The 22,609-nt window shown below is 46.4% G+C and overlaps 1 protein-coding gene and 1 long non-coding RNA gene across 3 annotated transcripts in view; one reads left to right on the top strand and one right to left on the bottom strand.

Annotated features, from left to right (window-relative positions):
* Nucleotides 1–3,308: 3,308 nt before the first annotated feature.
* LOC114629329 lies at nucleotides 3,309–15,056 on the bottom strand. The gene is made up of 4 exons (XR_003712631.1): nucleotides 14,934–15,056; nucleotides 11,720–11,913; nucleotides 7,032–9,300; nucleotides 3,309–3,732 (listed from the first exon to the last, which is right to left on the bottom strand). It is a non-coding gene; the product is annotated as an uncharacterized LOC114629329 (long non-coding RNA).
* A 304-nt stretch (nucleotides 15,057–15,360) lies between these two features.
* The window catches only part of Foxn3 (forkhead box N3), a 364,395-nt gene continuing 357,146 nt past the window's right edge, over nucleotides 15,361–22,609 (top strand). For both annotated transcript variants that reach the window (XM_028777274.1, XM_028777272.1), the window contains exon 1: nucleotides 15,361–15,432. The gene's annotated coding sequence lies outside the window, so the exon portion shown is untranslated. The remainder of the gene's footprint in view (nucleotides 15,433–22,609) is intronic.

Here is a 22,609-nt window from a genome sequence, read left to right as displayed (position 1 = left end):
CCCTCGGTCTCAAGGACCAAGTCTGAAGTTATACGTGGGAATCAGAGAATCAAAGGGTGGACGGAGAAGAAGATGGAATTAGTGGAGCATACTTGGAGGATAAAGACAGGGTAGAGGAGTCCATGGAACTTACCTGTGGGTAGAGAGGGGCTAGCCAGTCAGGGAAATATTTAAGGCAACTGTGAATGCCATCCTTCTCTTCCTCCACCTTCGTTCGGACTGCATGGAGCTCTTTAGCAGACTGTGTTTGTTCTCAGTCTGTCAACAGATGACATGCCTACTACACACCGGGCCTTGTGTGTGTCAATCATCGCCTGAGATGGAATAGTGTAACTGCTCTGCTCCCTGCTTTACAACAAAATCCGAGAGTGTGGAGCTCCCCAGCTAATATGTGTCAGACTTTGTGGTTATCAAACTGGGTCAACATTTAATGACTATGGAGGGCAGATGTTGAGTTTCTCATCCCAAGGAGAAAGGATTGCCTGAACTAAGAAGATATGGGAAGGAGTCTCTGGCCCTGAGTGAGGGCCATTCCATGTGTGGCCTCAGTCCCCATGGAAACTCTAAACTAACATAAAAAGGTTCCCCCACTAAAGGAGATAATTGATCACAAATGATCTCTCTGTCCCTCTGACGTAAGACAAGACCAGGTCTTTATATCGGGTTAGTCCTGTGCTCTCTTTAAATGATACACTAGGGGTAAAATCACTTGTGTTAGCACTGGCGAATTCAGCTGAGATCAGACCTGGAAAGACAAATTTGTATATCGAAGAAACAGAAGGAAATGACTTCATTCTTTAAAACTGTGTTTCCTGTTGACTGATTTAAATATTCAACAAAATACCCAAGATAAGGTAGTTTTTTTTGGGGGGGGGGGGGAAATAAAGGGGTGAGGCCCAAGGTCCAAGCGTTGAGTTCTATGTGGCTAGTGACTAGTCTGTGCAAGCATAGAGTAAAAGTTCATCTCACAGAACCGTGTTTTATTTTCTTCTTACTGTTGATTTTGGCAAATATGAGAATTATGACTTTGAAGACTAGAGATTCTCAAATGATCACCTGATTCATTTTCATTGTTGCTGTTGTTGTTTTGCTTTTTTTGAGACAAGGTTTCTTTGTATAGCCCTGGCTGTCCTGAAATTCTACCCTGTAGACCAGGCTAGCCTTGAATTCAGAGATCGACACCACCTCCCGACTCACCTGCGTCATTTATTGACTGAAAGTTGACGCTCATTGGGGTTAACTGTTTATGCCTGTCGACTGCAGAGTAAGTGCTGACTGGACTTGGACACGTGAGGAAGGCCTGGCTGCAGATTCCTTTATTTATTTATTTTTTTTTAAAGAAAAGATACAGGTGGGGGGCTGGAGGGATGGCTCAGCGGTTAAGAGCACTGACTGCTCTTCCAGAGGTCCTGAGTTCAAATCCCAGCAACCACATGGTGGCTCACAACCATCCGTAATGAGATTGGATGCCCTATTCTGGTGTGTCTGAAGACAGCGACAGTGTACTCATAAATAAAATAATAAATAAATCTTTAAAAAAAAAAGAAAAAAAAAAGAAAAGATACAGGTGGACTAACTTCTAGAATATGGTTTCTGGAATTGCGTCTATAGTCACCCAGAGGTTCTCCAGGAAGAACAAAGGACCAGTCTCTCCACTTGGATGTAGAACGAACATCTCTAACCTGGCATGCCTGAGACAGGGTTCCTAGTGTATCCCACTGGCCCAAAATTAGCCTTCACTCAGTTTTCCCATCTTACTGGGGTGGCTTCATCATCCACCCACATGCTTAAGGTCGACATCGAAGAGCTATTAGATTTTCCTCCCGCTCCTCAGTACCGACCAGCTGGTAGTAAGTCTTACTAGTTGTACCGACCAAACTATCTTTAGTCTTGCTGTGCCTGGCCATCTCACAACCATGACCTCATCTGCACCCTCAAGTCCTATACCACATTTAACAGTTACCTAGTCTCTCGGCTTCCCATCTCACCCTCTGCAAACCATCTTCCGTGTAACAACAACGTGGGAGTTTAGAAACATCCTCCAGACCTGTGCCTTTCCTGCTCAAAACTTGGAATAAATCAGAAATCCTTGTTCTGACTTCGGATACTGTAAGTCAGCAGTTCTCAGCCTGTGGGTCTCGACACTCTTAGGATTGTACGTCAGATACTCTGCAAAGCAGATATTAACGTAACTATTCACAGCAGTAGCAAAATTACAGTTGTGAAGGAGCAGTGGCGTTACCTGAAGCTGATAGCCTCTTTTTCTTTGATTATACGTTACATGCATATATGTTTATATATACATATTTCAGGAATATATATACGCAGACCGTACTGTATCTGTTTTTGTTGTTCCTGTGTGTGTGATCTTAAGGCTGACAAGTCTGCACCGGACAACCAAATGACAGGGCTCATCCCTGGAAAGGCTAACTCTTCCCTCCCAGCAGTCAGCAGTTACCTGTAGCTCTTTGTCTAGACATAGCCATCGACACTGCCGTTTTCCTGGTCTTGTTTATACAGCTCTGTTTAGGAGAGACTGATTCACAGCAGACTGTTTGCTATCCTGGCTCTTATGGTCTTTCTACCTACTCTTCAGAGATGTTCTCTGAGCCAAGGGTGCAGGGGCTGTATCCTTGCAGAAGTGTGTGTAACAGTAGCCATTGGGCTGGGAAGGCTACAATCCATTACTGTCTGCATTATGTCTGGTTGTGGTTTCCTGTGAAGGTCTTCATTTGCTGTACACAGAAGCGTCTTTGGTGAGAGATGGCAGCTACACTTACCTGAGTATTATCTAAGTAATGTAGTAAGGAATTATGCTGGTCTAGCACAATGTGAGTAGTAGATTCTTTTCTACGGTCCATAATCTTACTAGTCCTAGGAAGCTGGTTGGGTTTCCACTACCAGGCATGATTTCCCTGCTGTTGACTGAACAAGAAACTTCTTAAAGTTAAACATGGTAGGGAAAACAGTTTCCAGAGTCCATAAGGAATTCTGAACCCAAGAGCCGGGGAGTCCTAGAACAGTCTGTGTCCACCTGACAGTCTTACCAGCAACGTGGGAGCCAGGCGAGCAGTCGGTCGAGCGGTCAGTCCACTCCATTCTGAATTCTCCTTCTCATCTAGAAAACTCAGATTTACATTTTAGAAGGCAAGCAGGTCATTTCCTCCTTGACACCCATCCTTGAGGCCTAGTAGAGAAAAAAAAAATGCCTTTTCTTTTTCATTTTGGAGCAACAGAAACAACAACAGAGTTCAATCCTAATCACTCCAAGACAAAAACGGGGAGTAAGACACGCACCACTCCATCTCTGACAGGCCGTTACAATTTAGTTTTATTATTCAGGTCATACGGAAAATGCTAATCCCTGGGAAGGGGAGGAGGAAAGTCTCCCTTGGTTTCTTCAGCACAAGCAGCTTACTGGAAACAGGAAGAACGAGCCATACAGCTGTGACTGCAAAGGCATACTAGGAAGGGAAGGAGCAGAGCCCTTTATTTATTGTCACTGGGGAGGGAAGGGACAAGGGTGACTTCTGGATGAGTGGACTTGAGAGAAGGGAAGGTAGGTGGGCACACCTTCCCCAGCGCATGAGCCCAGTGCTAAGCCATCAGTGAGATGCGAGCGCTTTCTTTGTGATGCTTTCTGATATGGCGGCTTGGTGATCATTTTTAGAGCAGTGTTAGAATCCAACCATCGAAGTAACTTCTATCACATGTTGTAGCCCGTCTCACCTCCTGCAAATAAATAATACAAAGGGGTTGGGGAGCTGGCTCGGTTGTTAAGCACATACCACACAAACATAACAACCAGAGTTGGGATTGCCAGAACGTAATTAAATACTGTAAATGTCTGCTAGGCATGGTGCCTGTCTATAAGTCTTGCCTCAGAAGGCAGAGGCAAAATCCACCGGACAAAGACTAGCTATTGTTGGACTTTGGGTTTGATTTAGAGACTCTGGCTCAATGAATAAGGTAGAAAAATAACGGAGGGGGTGTGGGTTCCTGACTTCCATCAACTTTGGGCCTCCACATGCACAGACGTGTGACTACACACATGCATACACACACACACCCTCTTGTACACCCACATAGACATAAATGAAAATGGCGAAAGAAAAAAAATATGTGTAAAGCATGTCCTGGGGTTTTTCATTTATATCAGGAATAGACTCTAAGGGCTGAGTCAACGGCTCAGACAGTAAAATGTCTACCGCACAAGCAATAGGACCTGAGTTCAGACGCCCAGGACCCATGCAACAAGAAGCTGGCTGTGGTAGTACAAGGCTGTAACCCCAGCACTAGGGTCATAGACACAGGTGGATCCTCTGAGAGCATTAGCCAGGCACCCTGGAAGAATCCAAGATCTCCAGGTTCAGTGAGAGACGCCGTCTCAGAAAAAAACAAGGTGGGAAGTGATTGAGGGAGACACGTAGCATACACCTCTGACCCTCCCATGCACGTCTGCCCACACATGCATACGCACACCACATGCGCGTGTGCAAACACGAACATGCACGCTCACAAATAAAAATAAAATGATGGTCGCTATCTAGAGTCTGAGCATATGTCAATGGGATGGACTGGAAAGGTGGTTAAAGGTTTTAACGTCCACTAAAATTCCTTTAAGAAGGGAAACACGCCGACAGTGTTCTAATCCTCGCTTTGCTTAGCAGATATTTTGAGATTTACGGAACACTCAGATCTTCTGTCTTAGACAGCAGGGACAGGACACGTGAGTGTGAGGAGGAGGCCATTTGCAGAATGGACAGGGAGAGAGAAGAGCTAGGGTGGCCTGGCTCAACCTTCTGCTTTGATCTCTTGCTCTTTGAATCCTACGGAAGATCACAGGCACTGTTTCTCAGGTTTGTCTGCAAACCTCACTGTATGCTGAGGTTTCTTTCTCTTCTGGTTGTGCTTCGTCAGCAAAACTGGTCCTGCTGGCAAGCTGAGCTTTCTGCCCCACACACCTGACAACTGGATCCCTATGATTACTGAGAGAAGGTTTTTCTCCTCAGCTCTCAAAAGAATTAAGTGGAAGACAAGGGAGGACCTAAGAGGGAACCGGGTTGGGGTGGCCATAGGGGTGGAGTACTCTTCTCAACTCTGCCTACAGGTGTGGCTACCCTTCTTCTCAAGCCACAGGCTCTCGGAACAATGGGGCGCAGAGGAATTCAAAATGAAGAGCCCAGCGGCCTTTCTTTGGGACCTGTGCTCCAATTTCCTTCACTCCAACCTGCTTTCATTTGATAGCACAGGCATTTGCTCCTGGGCCTATGTTCATGGCCGCTAACATGGGTATAATGAAAAGGATTAGTGCTATCTTCACACCTCTTTGTTTTCTAAAAGAAAAAAAAAAAAAGATTCCATTTCTGAGTTTAACTTGCTGGGAGAATATGAAAAACCTGCATGCCAGCTTTTTTTTTTTCAACGAAGGTTCGTGTTTCCTCAATCTTTGAAGGAATCTTTGAAGGAAGAGCTCTTTGCTCTTTGAAACGAGATGATTCGCCTCACATTGTAAGTTTCTCATTGTCAAGTTCAATGTCAAGGGAAGAGGCAATGGGTGAATTGTAAGCCACAATGGGAGGGGATTTCTACACGACTGAGCGAGGAGGTTGAAGAAAGCGAACTGAAGCCCGTGCGGCTTCTTCTCGATAAAAACACGGAGCTAATGACAATTCCTCTGTAACTATGGGGGTCTTTCCATTCTGCTCAGTGTGGTCTCTGCTGCCGTTTCTTACTTTGGCCAAATCTCTCCTGCACTGCTTCTTTCGTACCATAGGGAAGGCCGCACGTACCTACGCAGGCCCGGCCTATTTACCCACGCAGGAAGGTACTCGAGATGAAACTTGCTCTTGCCTCAGATTAATTCATTTAGCGTCAGAGGTCAAGATAAAGTAGCTCAAGGTCATTTTGTGGTCTTAGATGGCCCCGTGCCGACTGTGGGTTGTTCCAGAGGAGCCGGGGATGTGTGTGCGCCCATTGCTACTGCTAGAATAACTGGCTGCTGGGTGCAACGGATAGCCAAGATGGATCCGGATGGAACAAGACTTGCCAAGAGAGGCTGAGTCTGACTGCAGAGAGAATTTCTTTACACTCTGGTGATTGACTCATGCGAATCTTTATGAGAGATGGGGAACTGGACTCTGGTGAAGGCTGGGAGCCCTGCTGGAGAGAGGTCAGGCTAAGGTCCTGCTGTGGACACCAACATTGCTTCTGCTGAACTTCTGTCACACTGCAGGCTGCTCAATTGAGCATCATATTCGTCCCCTTTCTTGTAACTATGACCAAATACCCGGTGAAGCAACTTAAGGAAGGGAAAGGTACCATACACTCCACGTGACAGAGGAGGTCCCTGGCGGTGGAAGGCTGTTTGCATAATGAGAAGACCAAGAAGGAGAGAAAAAGGAATGATAGCTTTCTCCTTTCTCCCCCTTTTATTCAAGCTGGGACAACAGCTCATGAGACAGTGCCATATTTAGGATAGGCTTAACCCTCTCTGGAAATGCTTTGCTTCTTCCACTAATGCCCTAGGTCTTTCTTCACTCTTGAACATAGCCAAAAGGCTGAGGATTGATGAGTTTTTTACCCAATCAAGCTGATAATCAAAATTAACAACTCATGCTAGTCACGGAGTCACATGACTATAATCCTAACACTTGGGAGTGGAGGATCAGAATTTCAAGGTTATCTTTGGCCAATAGGGATGATGAAGCTGGGCTACATGAAATGGTTGGAAATAACCATCACGATTACTGCCCGGTCCCTTTGCTTCACTCACTAGCTCCTGGGAGGACCTGGGTTCTGCATTTTCCCCCAATGCCAAGAGAGGTGAGAAGATGGCCTGGGGCATTTCAGATGTTAGTAGGAAGTCAGTTTGCCTCCTGATGTTGGGGATTCTCCAAGCACAGGAAGAGGGTACATCTTGGGCAACCCCAAAAGTGACAGATGTCACTCTCACACTGGAGAGAGACTATATTGTCACCTTCTAGAGGAACCAGACTTAGCACAATGCCCTCAGCCATAGAGACACCTACCTCTGATCATGAATGCCCTCCTGATATGCCACGAGGTGTTTCCAGGGATTCAGATTGACTGGCAAGTTGAACAACTTTTCATAGGGCTTGCTTTCTTCGAGCTCTGCTTCTTCCACTAAGCCCACTGTAACTGTTATATTCACACTCTCTGTGTAACGGATGATGGGGTTCTTTATAGCCTTACCACCCACCAGATGCAGAGCTCTTTCTGACCCCCACATGACATCATAATTTGCATGCTCTAAAAGAAATGAGGAAATGATGTATGCAAATCCTGGGGTCTCCGTAAAGTTAGAGAAAAGGCATCACTGGCATTTCACTGTGAATGTTGCAAGCCTGGTACTCAGGAGCAGCAAGCAGTGTAATCTATAGCCCTATTGGACAGGACGGCTCTTTCTAGTTGCTTCTCGATAAAGGGGAAGGCTTGGAGTGGCATGGATAGACAAACCATGCATTTTCTGTGAAACAAGGAACGCACTGGGGGCCGAAATAGTGAAGTTATCAAATATCTTACATACAAACTGCTACCTTAAAAGGACTGCCGCACAAGCAATGGCTTTCTCCCGGATAATAATGTTTGCTATTTTAATGTACAATATGGCACTTTGCAGACACAGGGAACTCAATGCATTTTCCTTGGTGGTGAGAACAGCTGGAGCTAACATAAATTGTCTCTTATTTTGGTAACAAAAGCCTTGGCATTTATTATCTTCTTGGAAGCCATAGAGGTATTTTAAAATAGGACACTAAAAATGTGGGTATCATTACCAATTTTGAGGCGCTCACAATAAGATTATTATCATCTACCAAAACACAGCCCCTGCATTTCACACACCCAACTTCCTGGTAATGTTAGCAGCTCAAACAGCCATAAGTTAATTTAAACTAAGGATTAGCAGTTGGCACAAACCACTAACTAAACTGCAGAGTTCTTTTAGCTTCCGCCCATCTCATCTCAATGAGAGACACCAACACCAGTTCGAGCTACACGGTCTAACACTTTGGTATCAAAACTACATTAATTCAGACTGAATGGGATTACACACAAGATGGCTCTGGAAGGCCAGAATATCTAGCATTTTTCTATGCCAAATGCAGGGCCAAATGCTTAGTATGTTATATTCTGATTTCTCCTTCTCAGAAATCAAGGGTCGGGGAGGCACTGGATGTTATCCTGACAGTGTTAGCGATGCTATAGTCAGTCCTAAGATGCCAAGCAATATTTGCAAGACAGCTAGCTCTTCGCGAGCCAGACCGGGACTAGGGTCTTTCCTGGTCTCTCAAGGTTTCTTCCTCAGCACCTCGATCCCTTCTTTCTCTGCGCATGCGTATTTATGTGCATACAGCGGAGAGAGGTCAACCTGAGACTTTGCTCAGTACAGCCCACCTTATTTGGCCTAAGGCCTTTCTTAGCCCAAGGTCTTACTGCACTCTTGTACAGGATTCCAACTGAGGACATTCATTCCGGTTATGAAGACATTGAGCCAGATCTGCCCCGAGTCCTGCTTCCAAACGTCATGCGGATCACCTAGAGCAGGTAACCTCAGTGGGGTGGATGAGTATCCTGAGTCAGTAATGAATATGGGGTTTTCTGAGGCAGGTAGAAGGGGTTTCAACTATGCAGAAGCCCCCACTTTCTCCCTGGGTGAGGGTGGACCTTGGCGAGGGCGGGGCTGGACGAGGGCAGGGCTATCCTGTTCTTCAGCCAGAGCATGGAGGCGCATGTTGCAAACATTCCCGCTGCCTTTGGCTTTCCTTTTCTGAGTGTTTTAAGGCTTAATTAATGCGTGTAAAGTGATCTGAAACACGGGAATGAAAAGAGCCAGGGACCCGCAGAGTGCCCATGATTACCTGAGGCCAGACAGCTGTAAAAGGGAACCAGAGGGGGGCCTGGAGAGGCTGGGTGAGGACTCCGCTCAGCAGCCAACTGGCTGGCCCCACGCCAACTTGGACCGTTTTTTGGCAGAGTTTGGTCCCATGCCTTCCTCTCAAAGGCTTACAAGGCAACTCTACTCAGGAGAAATAATTCTTTAGGGATTTGAACTGGAGCGGAAGAACCAGAGTGAAGATAGAAACTACGGCCATTTTCATGAGTCAACTCCACAGTGGAGGAGACGGGAGACAACACTCATCCACCCCTCTTGTCAAAGCAAGACAACGGCAAATTCCTACATTTCGGGGGCCATGAAGAGATGCACAGAGAAACATCAAAGAGATGAATGAGTCACAGCTTTCCTCTTGACAGGAGGCTCAGCAGCAGTCCCATCACCTGTAGGAGGCAATGAATCTCTTTAAAATGGTGGGAGGAAATAATGAAGTCCCAGGACCCACGCTGTTGCCCTATCTCCTCCGTGTGTTAGCAAAGGGGTGAGGCTATCAGCCTCACGGGGGATGTTAAGGCTGTGACTCCACAGGGTGATGTCAAGTGGCACCTATTGCAATTTGAAGCAGGCAGAGAAGCAAGCCGCAACTCTTTCTTCCATGATAGCCTGATTCACAACGTTTGAGAGAATCCAGCACAGAGAGAGGGCCCCTGCACATGCCTGTGGACATAAACAGCGGATGGATATATACATATACATATACATATACATATACATATACATATACATATACATATATATATGAACCCAAACTGTTTATGATGATAGAGTTGGCAAAAAGGGTTGTTTGGGTAACCTGAAGTTTCTGTTAGGTCTTCATTGTGTTTCATTCAGTGTCCTTCCATATACCTCAACCCTGACTGGCTTTTACTGTCTGCTGTCACTCATGGGTCTCCTGAGGGTCCTCTGAATGAATTCCTTCATATAAACATCTGAAGTAGTATCATAGTATCTCCAGTAAGTCACCTCAGTTCTGTCATGTAAATGAAGACAGATCTAAATCATCCCCCCACGGGGTTCAAGAATGATTCCTGCATCATTTGCAACATGGTGAAGTTCATTTTGTGTGTTAGCTGTCCTGAGTTACAGAGTGGCCTCATACCTACTCAGACACTGTTCCGAGTGTGTTTGTGAGGGTGTTTTGGGGTGAGATTATCCTGGAACTGTTAGCCTGAGTAAAGCTGATAACCCTCTATATTGTGGGTGGGCCTTATCCAACCAGCCAAAGGCATAAATAGAACAGGCAGGTCTTCTCCTGAGAAAGAGCCCTCTCAATCTGGGGCCCTTACACTGGGACATTTTTTTCCCTGCCTCTGGATTTGCCCCAAATTTTTGCCTGCCTCTGGATTTTGCTCATCTGGATTTGAGCCTGCTGATAATCACACTAGAACTATGCCATTAGCCCTGCTGGGCCTGCAGTATGCTAATACAAGGCTTAGGATAGATCAGCCTCCCTAGTTGCATAAGAAAATTATGTCTTGTTTTAAGACAGTGCCTCACTATGTAGATGTGGCTATCATTGAACTCACAGAGATCCGTCTGTCTCTGCCTCTCAAATGCTGGGATTAAACGTGCTACACCCATCTGGCATAGCTAAATTAGTATAATAAATCTCAACCAACTTTCCTTGCCTCCTTCCTTTTTGGAGCTGGTCTTTTGCTACTTTGTGGGTTCTTCTTTCTTCTACCCTTCTCTACCCTTTCCCCATCTCCTTTAACCCCCTAACACTACATACACACGAGAGATAAAAGGATACAGGGAAGAGAGGAAAGAGATTTCTGAATAAAGTCATGGGTCGTTAGACTACTTCCTGCTGACTAGGGGCACTGAGTTCTGTGGGGGCAAAGTTTGATCTTTTTGACACCAGGATATCTAATTTCTTCTCGTTGTCTCTTCGTTTTCTTTGCGCACAACTACTTAACAAACTGTGACCAATGACAACCAACAGCCAACAACCCAACAACCCACTATGCTTCTCGGGGCCCTAGCATTTATATAATCCCTGAAGAGCCCCCAGAATTACAAACATCACACAATCACAGAAACTATCTGCAGCTGGGGAAAGAAAAATCCCTCCCCTGCTAGAGCATGGGGCAAATCATAGGCAGCTTCCTGCTTTGTCTCTCTTATAGGCTCTTCCTCCAGAGAACCCTGAACCAATGCAAATACCTTCTTTCAACACTTTACTAGTTCATTTAACTTTTTTTTTTTTTTTTTGGACACAGGGTCTCTGGCTATGCAGCCTAGGATGACCTTGAATTTCTTAATCTTACGACCTTCTGCTGGGATCACAGATAAGTGCCGGTTGGTGTGGGGCTTGGAATCTAATTGGGGGGGTTCCTGCATGCTAGGTAAAGCACTCTACCTACTAAGTCACACCCCAGTCCCTCATTAAAAAAAAATGAGCACGTACTATATATATCAGATACTGTTTTGTTTTTGTTTCAAGACAGGGTCTCACTCTGTAGACAAGGCTAGCCTCAAACTCTCAGCTGTTCCGTTGCCTTGACCGTCAATGTGACGAGATTAAAGGTATTAGCTAGCATAGCCTGCTCAGACACTTTTATGTTCTTGACAAATCTCAGTGGGGGAAAAAATAACAAAGCTTCCTGGCACTGGGGAACTTCTGCTGCTATGCGTGGAGGAGACAGTGGATTATAAAGATCATACATCAAAAGTGTTAGAAAGTGGTCAGCTCAAAGACAGAGGGAGGGTCAGAGGAAGAAGCAAGAGACACTGGAGAAGGGACACTGGGCAAGGGCTTACGGGACATAAAGGGGTTGGTCATGTGGAGACCGCGGTCACCTTCAAAGATCAAGGCACCCAGGCCCAGGATTTACATCAGCTCCTCAAGTGACAGTGTCTTGCTTAGACCAGCCTCCCTCTTCTGACCCTCCATGGCTTGGCAATGCTTGAAATGTTCCCTCCAGTGGATTTCTCTTTCTCCATTCTTCCGTGCACCATGGTGAAGTTACTCAGGGATTAATCCCAGCAGAAACCTAAAAGTTCCAAGGTGAACAGTTCAAGGGAAGTGGTTGTTTATTGGGCCCAGGCCCTGAGGTTAACCTGTAGTAGATTCATGGAGGGACAGCCCAGCATATGATGCCATCGGGAAGAAGGAGCGAAGACCTCCTCTGGCCTGCCTCTCCCTGCTATTCTTCATTTTCCTTTCTGGGCCATACTTAGCCAGCAGTCAACCAATCGGGGATTCTTTGATACCTGGATGGGCAAAGATAGCCTCAGCAACTCAGAGGAGAATGTGCTTAAGAATGGCTCAGAGGATGACTGTTGCCAAGGCAGGGACAGTTGGCACTCAGGATGGGGCAGCAAGGACATAATTCAATTGCAGTGGTGTGGCCACTACAGTTGTTTGCTTTAAGGACATTTGTGCCAGTTAATTTTTGTCAACTCCACACAAACCAGAGTCACCTGGGAACAGGGGGGCACTCGGTTGAAGAATCGGCTCCATTAGAATGGCCTGTCCCATATCTGTGGGGCATTTTTCTTTTTAGCTGATTGATGTGGGAGGGTCCATAATACCCAGTGAGTGGGCAATGCCATCCCTGAGGAAGTAGGTCTGGCTGTATATATATAAAAACATAACTGAGCAAGCCAGAGGAAAAGCAAGCCAGTAAGTAGTGTTCCTCTGTGGTCTCGGCTTCAGTTTCTGCCTCCAGGTTCCTAGTCGACTTCTCTCAGTGATGGATTATGACCTGGGAATTGTAAGATGAAATAAACTCTTCCACAGGCTGCCTCTGGCCGGTGTTTTATCACAGCAACGGAGAGGCAAACTAGGATGATTTCATTTCCATTCTCACCGCCTAGAGTAATACCTTGTGTAATGCTGGATGGAGTCACAGTTGGAGGAATGGGTGAATTTGAGAAGGAATGAATGAATGACTGTCTCCAGCCTTGAGCCCGCTTAGTAACCGCATCTCACGGTTCCCTGTCGGTGCTAAGGTTACTCGGATCCTACCGTTCACACCATTTTTAAGGCTGGCATGACTATAAAGTCATTAGTGTTTCCAAAGAGAGATCAGACAAACCCATCAGGTGAATTTTACACAAGTCCTTCTAAGCAGTTCACCAGGAAGGCGCATACACCTCCCGATACCCTTCCCTGACCGGCCCCTTCTTCAGCAGCTGTTCTCACTGTTCCACGTTTCTGTCTTCGAGGTTCGATGTCATTCAGCCCTTCACCTGGCTAGCAACAGGTTGGGACACATCATGAGAAGTGACACTTGGGTTTTGGCAGAAAGGAGGAGGAAGTGGAAGGCCACAAACTGATCTGGCTGCTGACTTTCCCACGGGTACCGGAGAGCTGAGAAGTGACCCCCCAAAAGGCCATCGGATGTCAGGTTCTGCTAGGTCAGCTCAGGGACATTCTGGGCCTCACTAATGGCTCACCTTATATCTAAGATACTCGACTTCGGGGCTCACAAAGCCTTTCAGAGGGGACACTAGAAAGTGATCAGTTTCTACTGCAGATACATACTCCCTGTGTATAAAATGGAGTCAGTAGTGTCTCTGAGACAGAAAAAAAACAAACAAACAGACAAACAACAGCAGCAAAACAGTGTACTAGGGTGACTGAGGCACTTACTTAGCCTGCAGCTGGAAGCCCCAGGAGAGACACCTGAATGGTCCAGGTCCTGCTAGCAAAATTCCTAAGCAGAGACTAAAATATTCTCAAGTAGCTTCCTGTGGCCATGCTATAGACTGGGGCTCTGCTACAGGTAAGAAAGAGGGATGCTGGAAACCTACCTGCATTCCCACAGCGCTTGCAGAGAGGTAGGAGGGGCCAGACGGTACGCTCTGAAGACCAGGATTTGCTGCAAGGGGTTGGGGTTGGGGGTGGGGGTGGGGGTGGTAGAGAGACCTGAGGCTGACATTCCATCAGCTCTGGTCACCAGCTGGGTGGCTTTGGACCAGTCCTTTGCTGAATCTCCATTGTCTCCTTTGAAAGGCCGGAATTAGTTTTGTTTTCTCTTGGAGGCGTGGTAAAGATCACAGGGGAAGTACTCTGAAGGTGGGTAAAAGTACAGCCCTAGGTGTGAAAAGAGTTCCCTGTGATACCCAGTTAATAATGTTTAAAAATCTTCCATTTCATTTAGCTAGCCATCACTGGAAAGGAGAGGGTGACAACACTTTTCAAAAGGACATTTTCTGCTCTCAAAATAGAAGTCAGAAGCCTCGGTTTTAGTTTTCTTTTTGGTGTAAACCACAGCACCCCGACCGACCGTTGCTGCTATTAGCAGTCTGACTGAATCGTGACCTTCTAACTTGGTGGTATCTGGAGACTGAAAGAATCCTTGAAGGAATGGATACTTTCGGTTGCCAAGTTCTTCAAACAGGTTTCCTCCAACTAAAGCACAGCTATCATGAACTAGGGGGTAATGGAATTGTCTTCTTAAAGGAGGAACCTGCAAGATTTAAGTGACCTTCCAGGTGGGCCACAGTAAATACAAAACCAAAAAGTTGCCGAGAGCCAGGAGGGTGGAAGGTTGGGGTGGAGGTGGGGCTGGGGCTGGAAGCCGTTGGTTTAGTGCACTCTTGTAAGGTAACACTCTTTTTCAGAAAGAAACGTGGAATTTTCACAGTCCTCCTAATGGCACACGAGCTGATCTGTGAATCAATCCAGGATCATAATTTACTTTTGGTTTATGGGATTTGTGAATTTTCGCATTTGTTTTAATTTGTAATTAAGTTTTCTCTAGGAGGCACACCATATGCCACCATTAATTCTCTCTAGTTGATTTCTTAGGAGATACATGGGTGCATATTTTGATGTAATTTTGGAGGTCTTTTGAAAATCAGATGACTACGTGGTGAGCCATATGGGGCTTTGTTATTTAAAACACAAATTATAAAGCTAGAGAAAGCAAAATGAGGAGGGGGGGGACTGCCAACGGGGGCCAATGGGGGGGGGGCGCCGGGTTTCAAGCGCACAAATGGTCCACTTTTTTTTTTTTCCTCCCTGATAGTCTGAAATCTCTGAGGATCCCGCGATGTCTCTTACCTTCTGTGAGCGCACTCTATACCACAGGTGCACGGAGCAGAGCAAACCTCCCGGCCACGCTCGTGCTTTCCGCCCGGGCTGCAGATTCTAGCATCTGCCTTCTGGGAACTCGGCTGGAGCCAGCGCCTTTCTTTGCACACCCAGGCTTTGGCACTGAGCTCCTCTGTCTCCGCACCCACGGCGACCCGGCTTTCCCGCTTGTGCTTTCCCGGGGCTCCCCCCCACCCCTCCCCGGCCGCCCCGCAGTACGTGCAGGCTGCAGAGCGGGCCGAGGCCCGGGCGGCGAGCGCTAGGACCCAGCAGGACTCCGGGCCCGGGTGGGAGCCGAGCCGCCGACCCCGGGCAGGCGCCGGGCGCTGGAGCCGGGTGTTCCGGCCGCGGTCGGTGCAGCTCGGCTGGGAGACGGCGCGAGCCGGCGGCGGGGCCCCCCGCGAGTCCAGCGCCGCCGCAGCCCCCCAATGCGGCCGCGAGAAGCAGCTGGGGGGATAGGCGATCGAAGGTAAGGAAAATGCGGTTCGCTGGCTGCCTAGCGAGCCTCTGCCCCGGTTAGCATTGTCACCCCGAGCCTCGCTGCCCAGGCTGCCCATTTTGGGGGGCACCCTTAGCTTTTTATCTTAAGGTGTCCGCCCCCATCTGTGCACCTAGTTTCGGATTGATTTATAGCATGCAGCCCAGAATGGGAAAGATCCAGGGATGGCGAGTTGCTTATTTTCATTAGTTTTTGTCTCAAAAGTAAGTTCATTTAAAAAAAAGAAAGAAAAGACAAGAAAGAAAAGTTTTTTTCTAGGATTTGTAGATAGCTGCTTTTACATTTTTATTTTAAAAAATCGCAGACAATGGATATTTATAAAAATTACCGAATAATTGATGTCATTCTGTTAATGATTTCGGAGGGAGGCGGCTTTGGAGGGTCCCCAGGCATGACTTGTATTTTCAAGGAACCAACGTGTTAAATGTGGAGTTTGGCTGGGGCAGAGTTACAGCATCGCTGTCGTAACTGTTTTGCTATCAATTATAAACAGAGTGTCTATGGGCAGTTTAAACCTCTTTTTCAAATACCGGAGCTGCATATCCCGGCGTGACATGGACAAACCGGAGTGTCCGTTGAAGGAAGCAGGAGTGTTTCTGGTTTTGGAGAAAAACGTTGTTTTGAGGAGAAAAACCCAGATTCCTAGCCCGGGAGACTATTTTTCATGCTTTGTTTATAGTCTGGGAATGACATTTGGGAAAGGGGAACGCGGTCTTTCTTGGGAGCTTTTAATCGTGGGGGTTATTAATTTATTTAATTTATTAGTTTCAATTGGTTGGGCTCCGGGAGCCTTCCGTCACCAGGTTGTGCTAGCATTGGGACACATGATTGCGAAGGCGAAACTGCTAGCTCGGAAAGGACTGGACCGGGCTGGTGGAAGCTCCCCCGTGGCGCTGTTGTAGGCTGGGTGCTACTGGCTCATTGAGGAAAATGGGAATGGCTTTCCGAGCTGAGGAAGACATCAGTATTTCCCTTTTGTTCCCTGTTTTTTCATTGATCTCCAGCTCTGCCTTAGCCAGGGGGAGCAGCTCTGAGGGTGCAGAGAGCCCTGAAGACCCGCACAAATGTCTGGAGCCCACTCTAACTCTCACACTGATTGGTCAGTCAGATGGGGACTTAGGAAAACAGTCACCCGAAACCTTTTAAAACCTTGTCTTAATTTCAGATCTGCCTGCTTGTACATGGGTTCCTTCGAGGTTGCTTTTTTTGATCCGGGTGCATCTGGCTCGCTCCGGGTGTCTTTATCTTTAATTTTTTGTTGTTGTTTCTATCCAGATAAAGTAGGCCATTTTGGTGACAAATTTCTTTGCAGATGTCAGCTTCTAGCTTGCATTGATAGATGTGGGGCTTCACAATACCCGCTCAGTGATTTCTGTTCATAAGTTGTAGAATGCAAAGTTGCTCAACTTGGAATTAATTTTTTCCTAATTTTTTTTCATCTGAACATTTAAATAGCTACGCCAACAGATGGAAGCTTAACTGTATCATTACTTTGATAATTTAAGTGCCTTGTGAATTAGCATGTTTCTCGCGCTAAATCTAAGTCTTTAGACAGTGAATGAGAAAACAGACAATGAGGGGCAAGCAGTCATGATCGGCTTGCAGACTGTTGCAAGAAATTGTGGCGTCTGCTTTGAGCAGAATACATTCACATCCAAGAAAAGGGTGGGGGGGGGAGGGTTCTTTTACCACGGAAGGCTGAATTAGAGAGAGGGATGAAGCGGATCCCTGTAAGACAGCCTGCCGCCTCTGGATATCTTCATTTGAGCCTTAAAGTGTCTCATTAAAGAAGCTGGGTCCCAGAAGTTGTTAACCGTATAAACACTTTTCTGATTGGTTTAAATATTTAGACACAGGAAGTAGATGGTATCTAGTAACCCAGGAATGGAGACATGGTTGTCATAGAAACTGAGAAGTGTCACCCCACCCCACCCCCACCACACATGCATTCACTACCATGACCACCACTTTAAAAAAAAAAAAAAAAAAAAAAAAGCAAGCCCTGCAAGTCATCACAGATGCCTGGAGAACTTGCTGGCTTCTGTTAGCTTTCCTACAACATCTGTTGAAACCCGAGACCATGCCTGTCAAACCAAGGTCATTTTACAACAACAACCCAAAACGCAGCCCTCTGGATTTCATAACTGTATTTTTATTGAAAGTAGTTCAGGGAAGAGCCTGAAAGCCAGGGTGAGCGTTCTTGCTTACTTAGCATTTTGTATCCTCTGAGTTGAGCAAGGGGAAGGCTGCAAAGAATACATTTGAGCCATTAGTTGTAGAACTGTGTGTATGCTTCTAGAGGTGTGTGTCCACTGTTAGAACAAAAGTCCTTTTTACAGACCAGAGTGCAGCCTATAGAGGAAGGGTCATTTGGCAGAGGCGTCATGAAGTGTTTCCCTGCTTTCAGGCCGGTTCCAGGTGGAGCTGAGGTGTTTGATCCGGAAGGACTCTGGGATTTTGGACAGGTTCTCTCAGGCTGTCTGGGGCTCAGGGGAGCAAAGGGCAGTTCTTGGTGGCTGAGCAGGGGGAGGAAGTGCTCTTAAGTGGGGTGAGGACCCAGACTGCAAATACGGCTGCCCGGTTGATTTAGAAGCATTTCCTTTTCTGTGAATGGAGAGCCATGCTTTCATTTTGAGGCTGTTTGGGGGGGAAGGGAGGGGATCCCCCAAGCCACTAGCACCCATATCAGCTCTATCTTATTCATGGTGAGGAATATCCAGGAGAGAAGTTTAACCACCTCCCCCAGTGCCCCCTTTTCATTCATTTTGCTGATCGGAAAGTAACCAGGCATACGTCTTGACTTTGAAGCCCGTCAGTAAAAGTTGTCGATACCACAATCGACACATTTGCTGGAATTTGACCCGCTGTGGCTGTGTCAGTGCCAATCTTTAAATTGTAAGAGTTTTTAAATATTCATTTTATTATTATGATTATTGTTAATTTTGCATAGGTGTATGTATCTGCATGTGGGTATGGACACATATCAGAGAGGTCCTTGGAGCTGAAGTTACAGACTGCTGTGAGCTGTCTCATGTAGGCACTGGGATCCGAACACGGATCCTTTGGAAGAGACCTCTTAACTACTGAGCCATCTCTCCAGACCCCCTTTTAAAATATTCATTCATTCATTCATTCATTCATTCATTCATTCATTCATTCAAGACAGGATTCTTCTGTGTAGCCCTGGCTGCCCTGGAACTCACTCTGTAGAGGAGGTTGGCCTCAAACTCATGGAGATCAGCCTGCCTCTGTATTCCAAGTGCTGGGATTAAAGGTGTGCTTCTACCACCCCCCACCTTGCCAGACTCCTAAATTTCAATTTCTTTATATTTGTGTAGAAATAACTTCTCTCCATACATGGTATATTTAGCGCCGCACTATTCTCCCCCACACCCCCCCTTAAAACGGTTTTAAAACTTATTTAGATTGCAGTTTGGTCCTTCTAAAAGAACATCACATCTCCCCTGTTTTCCTCAACTGATGGCCTCAAGGGTGGGGGGAGAGATGAAAGAGCTACTAAATGTGTTTTAATGCTTATTTAATATCCTATATTGATGGCGTAGGAAACAGCTTGGAGCCATGGAGTGGCCGTGATCCGATTGCGGGTGTAGTTCACCATCCCACATTATCAAATATTTGGTGCTTCAAGACTTGATGGCATAACTGGTCCCTCTCAGCAAAGGATTTCCTGTTGAGGACTTATCTGCCAAGTACGGCAAACTGCCATTGGCAGGAAACCTGTCAGTTGCTTGTTTTTACAAACTGAAGGAAGTAAATGAGACTTGTTAGTTTCCAGAATCGACCTGGACTCGCTCGCTCCAGCCTGCCCTCCACCCCCCCCCACGCCCCAGAGTTTGCTCAGCTCGAAGAAGGTGACCATGAGTTGTACGGACAGAGAGCTCGCTTCAAATCATTGGCACTTCTGTGAATTTCTATTTTGACTTCAGAATTAGAAGAATTAATCCTTACGCTGTCAGGTACCGCTTCGTTCGCCAATACAAATGAGCAAGGTACTCGGTGAAGTCCTAACTCATCCCCCGTTGTCAGGAAGTCACTGACAGAGTCACTGAAGCTGCCATTGTTTTTCTGGCTGTGCCAAATTTTTAACAGTAGTTCTAGAATACCAACCAAATGCCAAAGGAGGGAGGGAGGGAAGAAGGGAGGGGGAGAGGGAGGGGGGGCACTGTCCTTCCCTCCTTGCTTCTGAGGGGGAAAAAATTCACAAAGACCATATTTCAGGTATGTGCCAACCTCGCTGGTAGCAGGAAGCACAAGGTAGGTGCGGGTTTGTAAAAAGGCACTTGAGAGAGAAACATCACAACTTTGAAAGCATTTACTATTTGAAATAATTATTTCATTTTTTTTTAAACGTTGGTTAAGCACGTGTTTAATTGCTTCAGTTCATGAATGTTCTATACTCTGGAGGGGTAGGAAGCCTCTTTATAGGCTGTAAGTACGTAGACCCTCATAATAGAACCAGCTCTTGGAATGGACCGCACACGTTTTCTCAGCCATCGTTTCTGTTTTGTAGTTAGTACCAAGTAGAATCTTAAGCAAGACCCTGATATCTGAATTGAATCAAAGAAGAGCTAGCTTCTCTAGAGGAACCAGGAGCCCAGAGGTGGTGACCACGCTCCAGGCAGCACCTGGGGCTAGCCCTAGAACTCAGAGCTCTGCCAACAGAGTTGCAAACCCACTGCTTTTAAAATGTCCCAAATACTCTCCTAAGGAAGCCGGAGGGAACTGCCTTCAGGGCCCTGTGCCAGCTCAGCTAAAAAGAACTTTTGCCTGGGCAATTTCAGAGGACCCTTGTTCTCAGAGAGAGGAGGAGGGGAAAGGTAACAATCATTTATGTCTCTCAAGACATCCTGAGAAACTACTGGGAACCCAGAGAAAGGTCTGACCAGTCGCTACATAAAAAGGCCCAGACCCGTTATAGTGACAGAGGGGCAAGTCTTTTTTAGGGGTGTAAAAATGCAGGCCTTTTTTTATAAGTTATAGGAACAGCATGTGGGCATGACCAAATGTGGTCCACTGTCAACTTGCTGGGAAGCTTGGATTCAGTCTCTGTCAGTGTGGTTCTGTCAGGGGTGGAGATAGCTCATACAGCGTCATCCGGGAAGGGAAGCTTCACTGAGTTGTGTACGTTGGCTTGGCAGACTCACGGGTGTTGTAAGGTGATAACACAGAGATGATATTTGAGTATCATCAAATACACTCAATTATCTCTTTACTATGGGAATGTCCTGAAACAGTGTAGATTGTATATAGAATGTGCTTGGGTCCCCCTTGTGTTTTAGATGTAACTGGTAGTAGGGACTTTTAGGTGTGCTGGACAGGAGAATCTTCTTCTAGCTTGCATTTAAATTTTTTTCTTTATTCTTAGATCATTATCTGTGTGTATGATGTAAGTGCAGCTGTGCATGGGAGGTCAGAACACAGGTTTTGAGAGTGGGTTCTAGGGATTGGCATTGATCCTCGGAGGTCGCACAGCTAGGGAGTCTAGGAGAAGAGAAGGGCACGTAGCTCCTGCTCTCCCTTCTCCCTTTACTTGCCTTGTGTTTGCCCCGCTCCCACTGTCTGCATGGGGCTGGAGATCATGATTAGAATAATCGGTGTTGGAGGAAGCCACAGAGCTTCCAGCCATTTTTTAAAGAAAGCATTTCCTCTAAAAGATGAAACTAGTAGACAGCACAAAATTGTCGGCCGCAGTAGTGGATGGAAATGATTGTGGGTAACTTTCAGTTATTGAATTGCACCGAATAAAGCTTTTCATGGGTAGGCTGTTTAAGGCCTCCTCCTGCCTCCTCCCACCTGCGTTTGAAGGAAGGAGTGTGTAGAGCCCAGGAAAACCCGCAGAACCTTCCAAGGTTATTCTGCATGGTAGGACTATTCCGCTTTGGTGCGGGGCACTACCTCTCAGTATTCTTGGGACTTGGTTTTGGTTTTGATTGTTTCGTTGCTTTGGTTTTGGTTCTAGGATGGCTTTGAACTCCTGATCTTCCTGCCTGTTACAGGTGTGCACCCTCATGCTTACTTTGTGTGGTAAGGGGATTGAACCCGGGTTTTTGTGCATACCAGGCAAGCACTTTATCAAATAAACTACACACGAAACCTAAGGGCTCGCTTTTTTAATGGAAGGATGCCCACCAGTTACCAGGATGCTGCTGTGGTTGTCCCTGAAGGGCTTTTCTAAGTGTGGGCCAGTGTGGGCCCCATACAGCAGCGAAGATCTAGAGTGAACAAGTTCTGCTTGGGAGGGGGATTTTAGCATGTCATTCAAGGTTGATTTTGGAAAGCCAGAAAGATCTCTTTGTGCCTTGAAAAGTTCTGATTTAAGAAACTTAATAGTTGTATAGGTGAGCCAAGGGGTGGCAGCAGCAGCGTACACCTTTAATCTCAGAACTCAGGAGGCAGAGGCAGGTGGATCTCTTGAGTTCAAGGCCAGCCTGGTCTATAGAGCTAGTTCTAGGACAGCTGGGGCTACATAGAGAAACTCAAAATAAAATAAATAAATAGTTGGATAGACTTTAAAATGAAATCAGCCAGACACTACTGACGAGTTAGTAACCATCTCTGAATTAAAACCATTGCGTCATCTCTTGGGACTATATTAGCATGTAGAGCAGTCTCTCGAGAATCAACGACTTTCTCTGGGCAACATTGGCCATATTGGATGACAAGAATCACATTGTCCTGAGAAGGGGCTTGTTTCACTAGATCCTACCTGCTGCCTTACTTCATTTGAGCCTCATAATGACCTAGTGTGGATGTCAGTAACTAATAACAATGACTGTGGCGTGTATGCCACACACAAGGGGACGGAGGCAAGAACTTTCCTAGAGGCACAAATTCTCTGAGAACCAGCTCGTCTCACCTTCAGTTCCTGAACCCAAATTACAGCCTTTGCCACCCACTGACCACACACAAGTAGTCTGATGGTTTCTTGCCTGGGAGTGGTAACACCCCCTTCCACAGATGAAATGAAGTCTCCCCCCCTAGAAAAGGGGGAACAGAGGACGTCGAAGGTTCTTGGTGACTCTGGGAACAACCGGATTTTGCCTGTTGCCTTTTGTGTTCACATATATGACCGTAAGTGATGGGCGGGGCCCCTTAGGCCCCTTGTTGGTGAATTTTACTTCTCCAT

The sequence above is a fragment of the Grammomys surdaster genome, unplaced genomic scaffold (assembly GCF_004785775.1).
Source record: "Grammomys surdaster isolate TR1022 unplaced genomic scaffold, NIH_TR_1.0 279, whole genome shotgun sequence".
In the NCBI taxonomy this organism is placed as follows: Eukaryota; Metazoa; Chordata; class Mammalia; order Rodentia; family Muridae; genus Grammomys; species Grammomys surdaster.
This window is presented reverse-complemented; position numbering and strand designations above follow the sequence as displayed.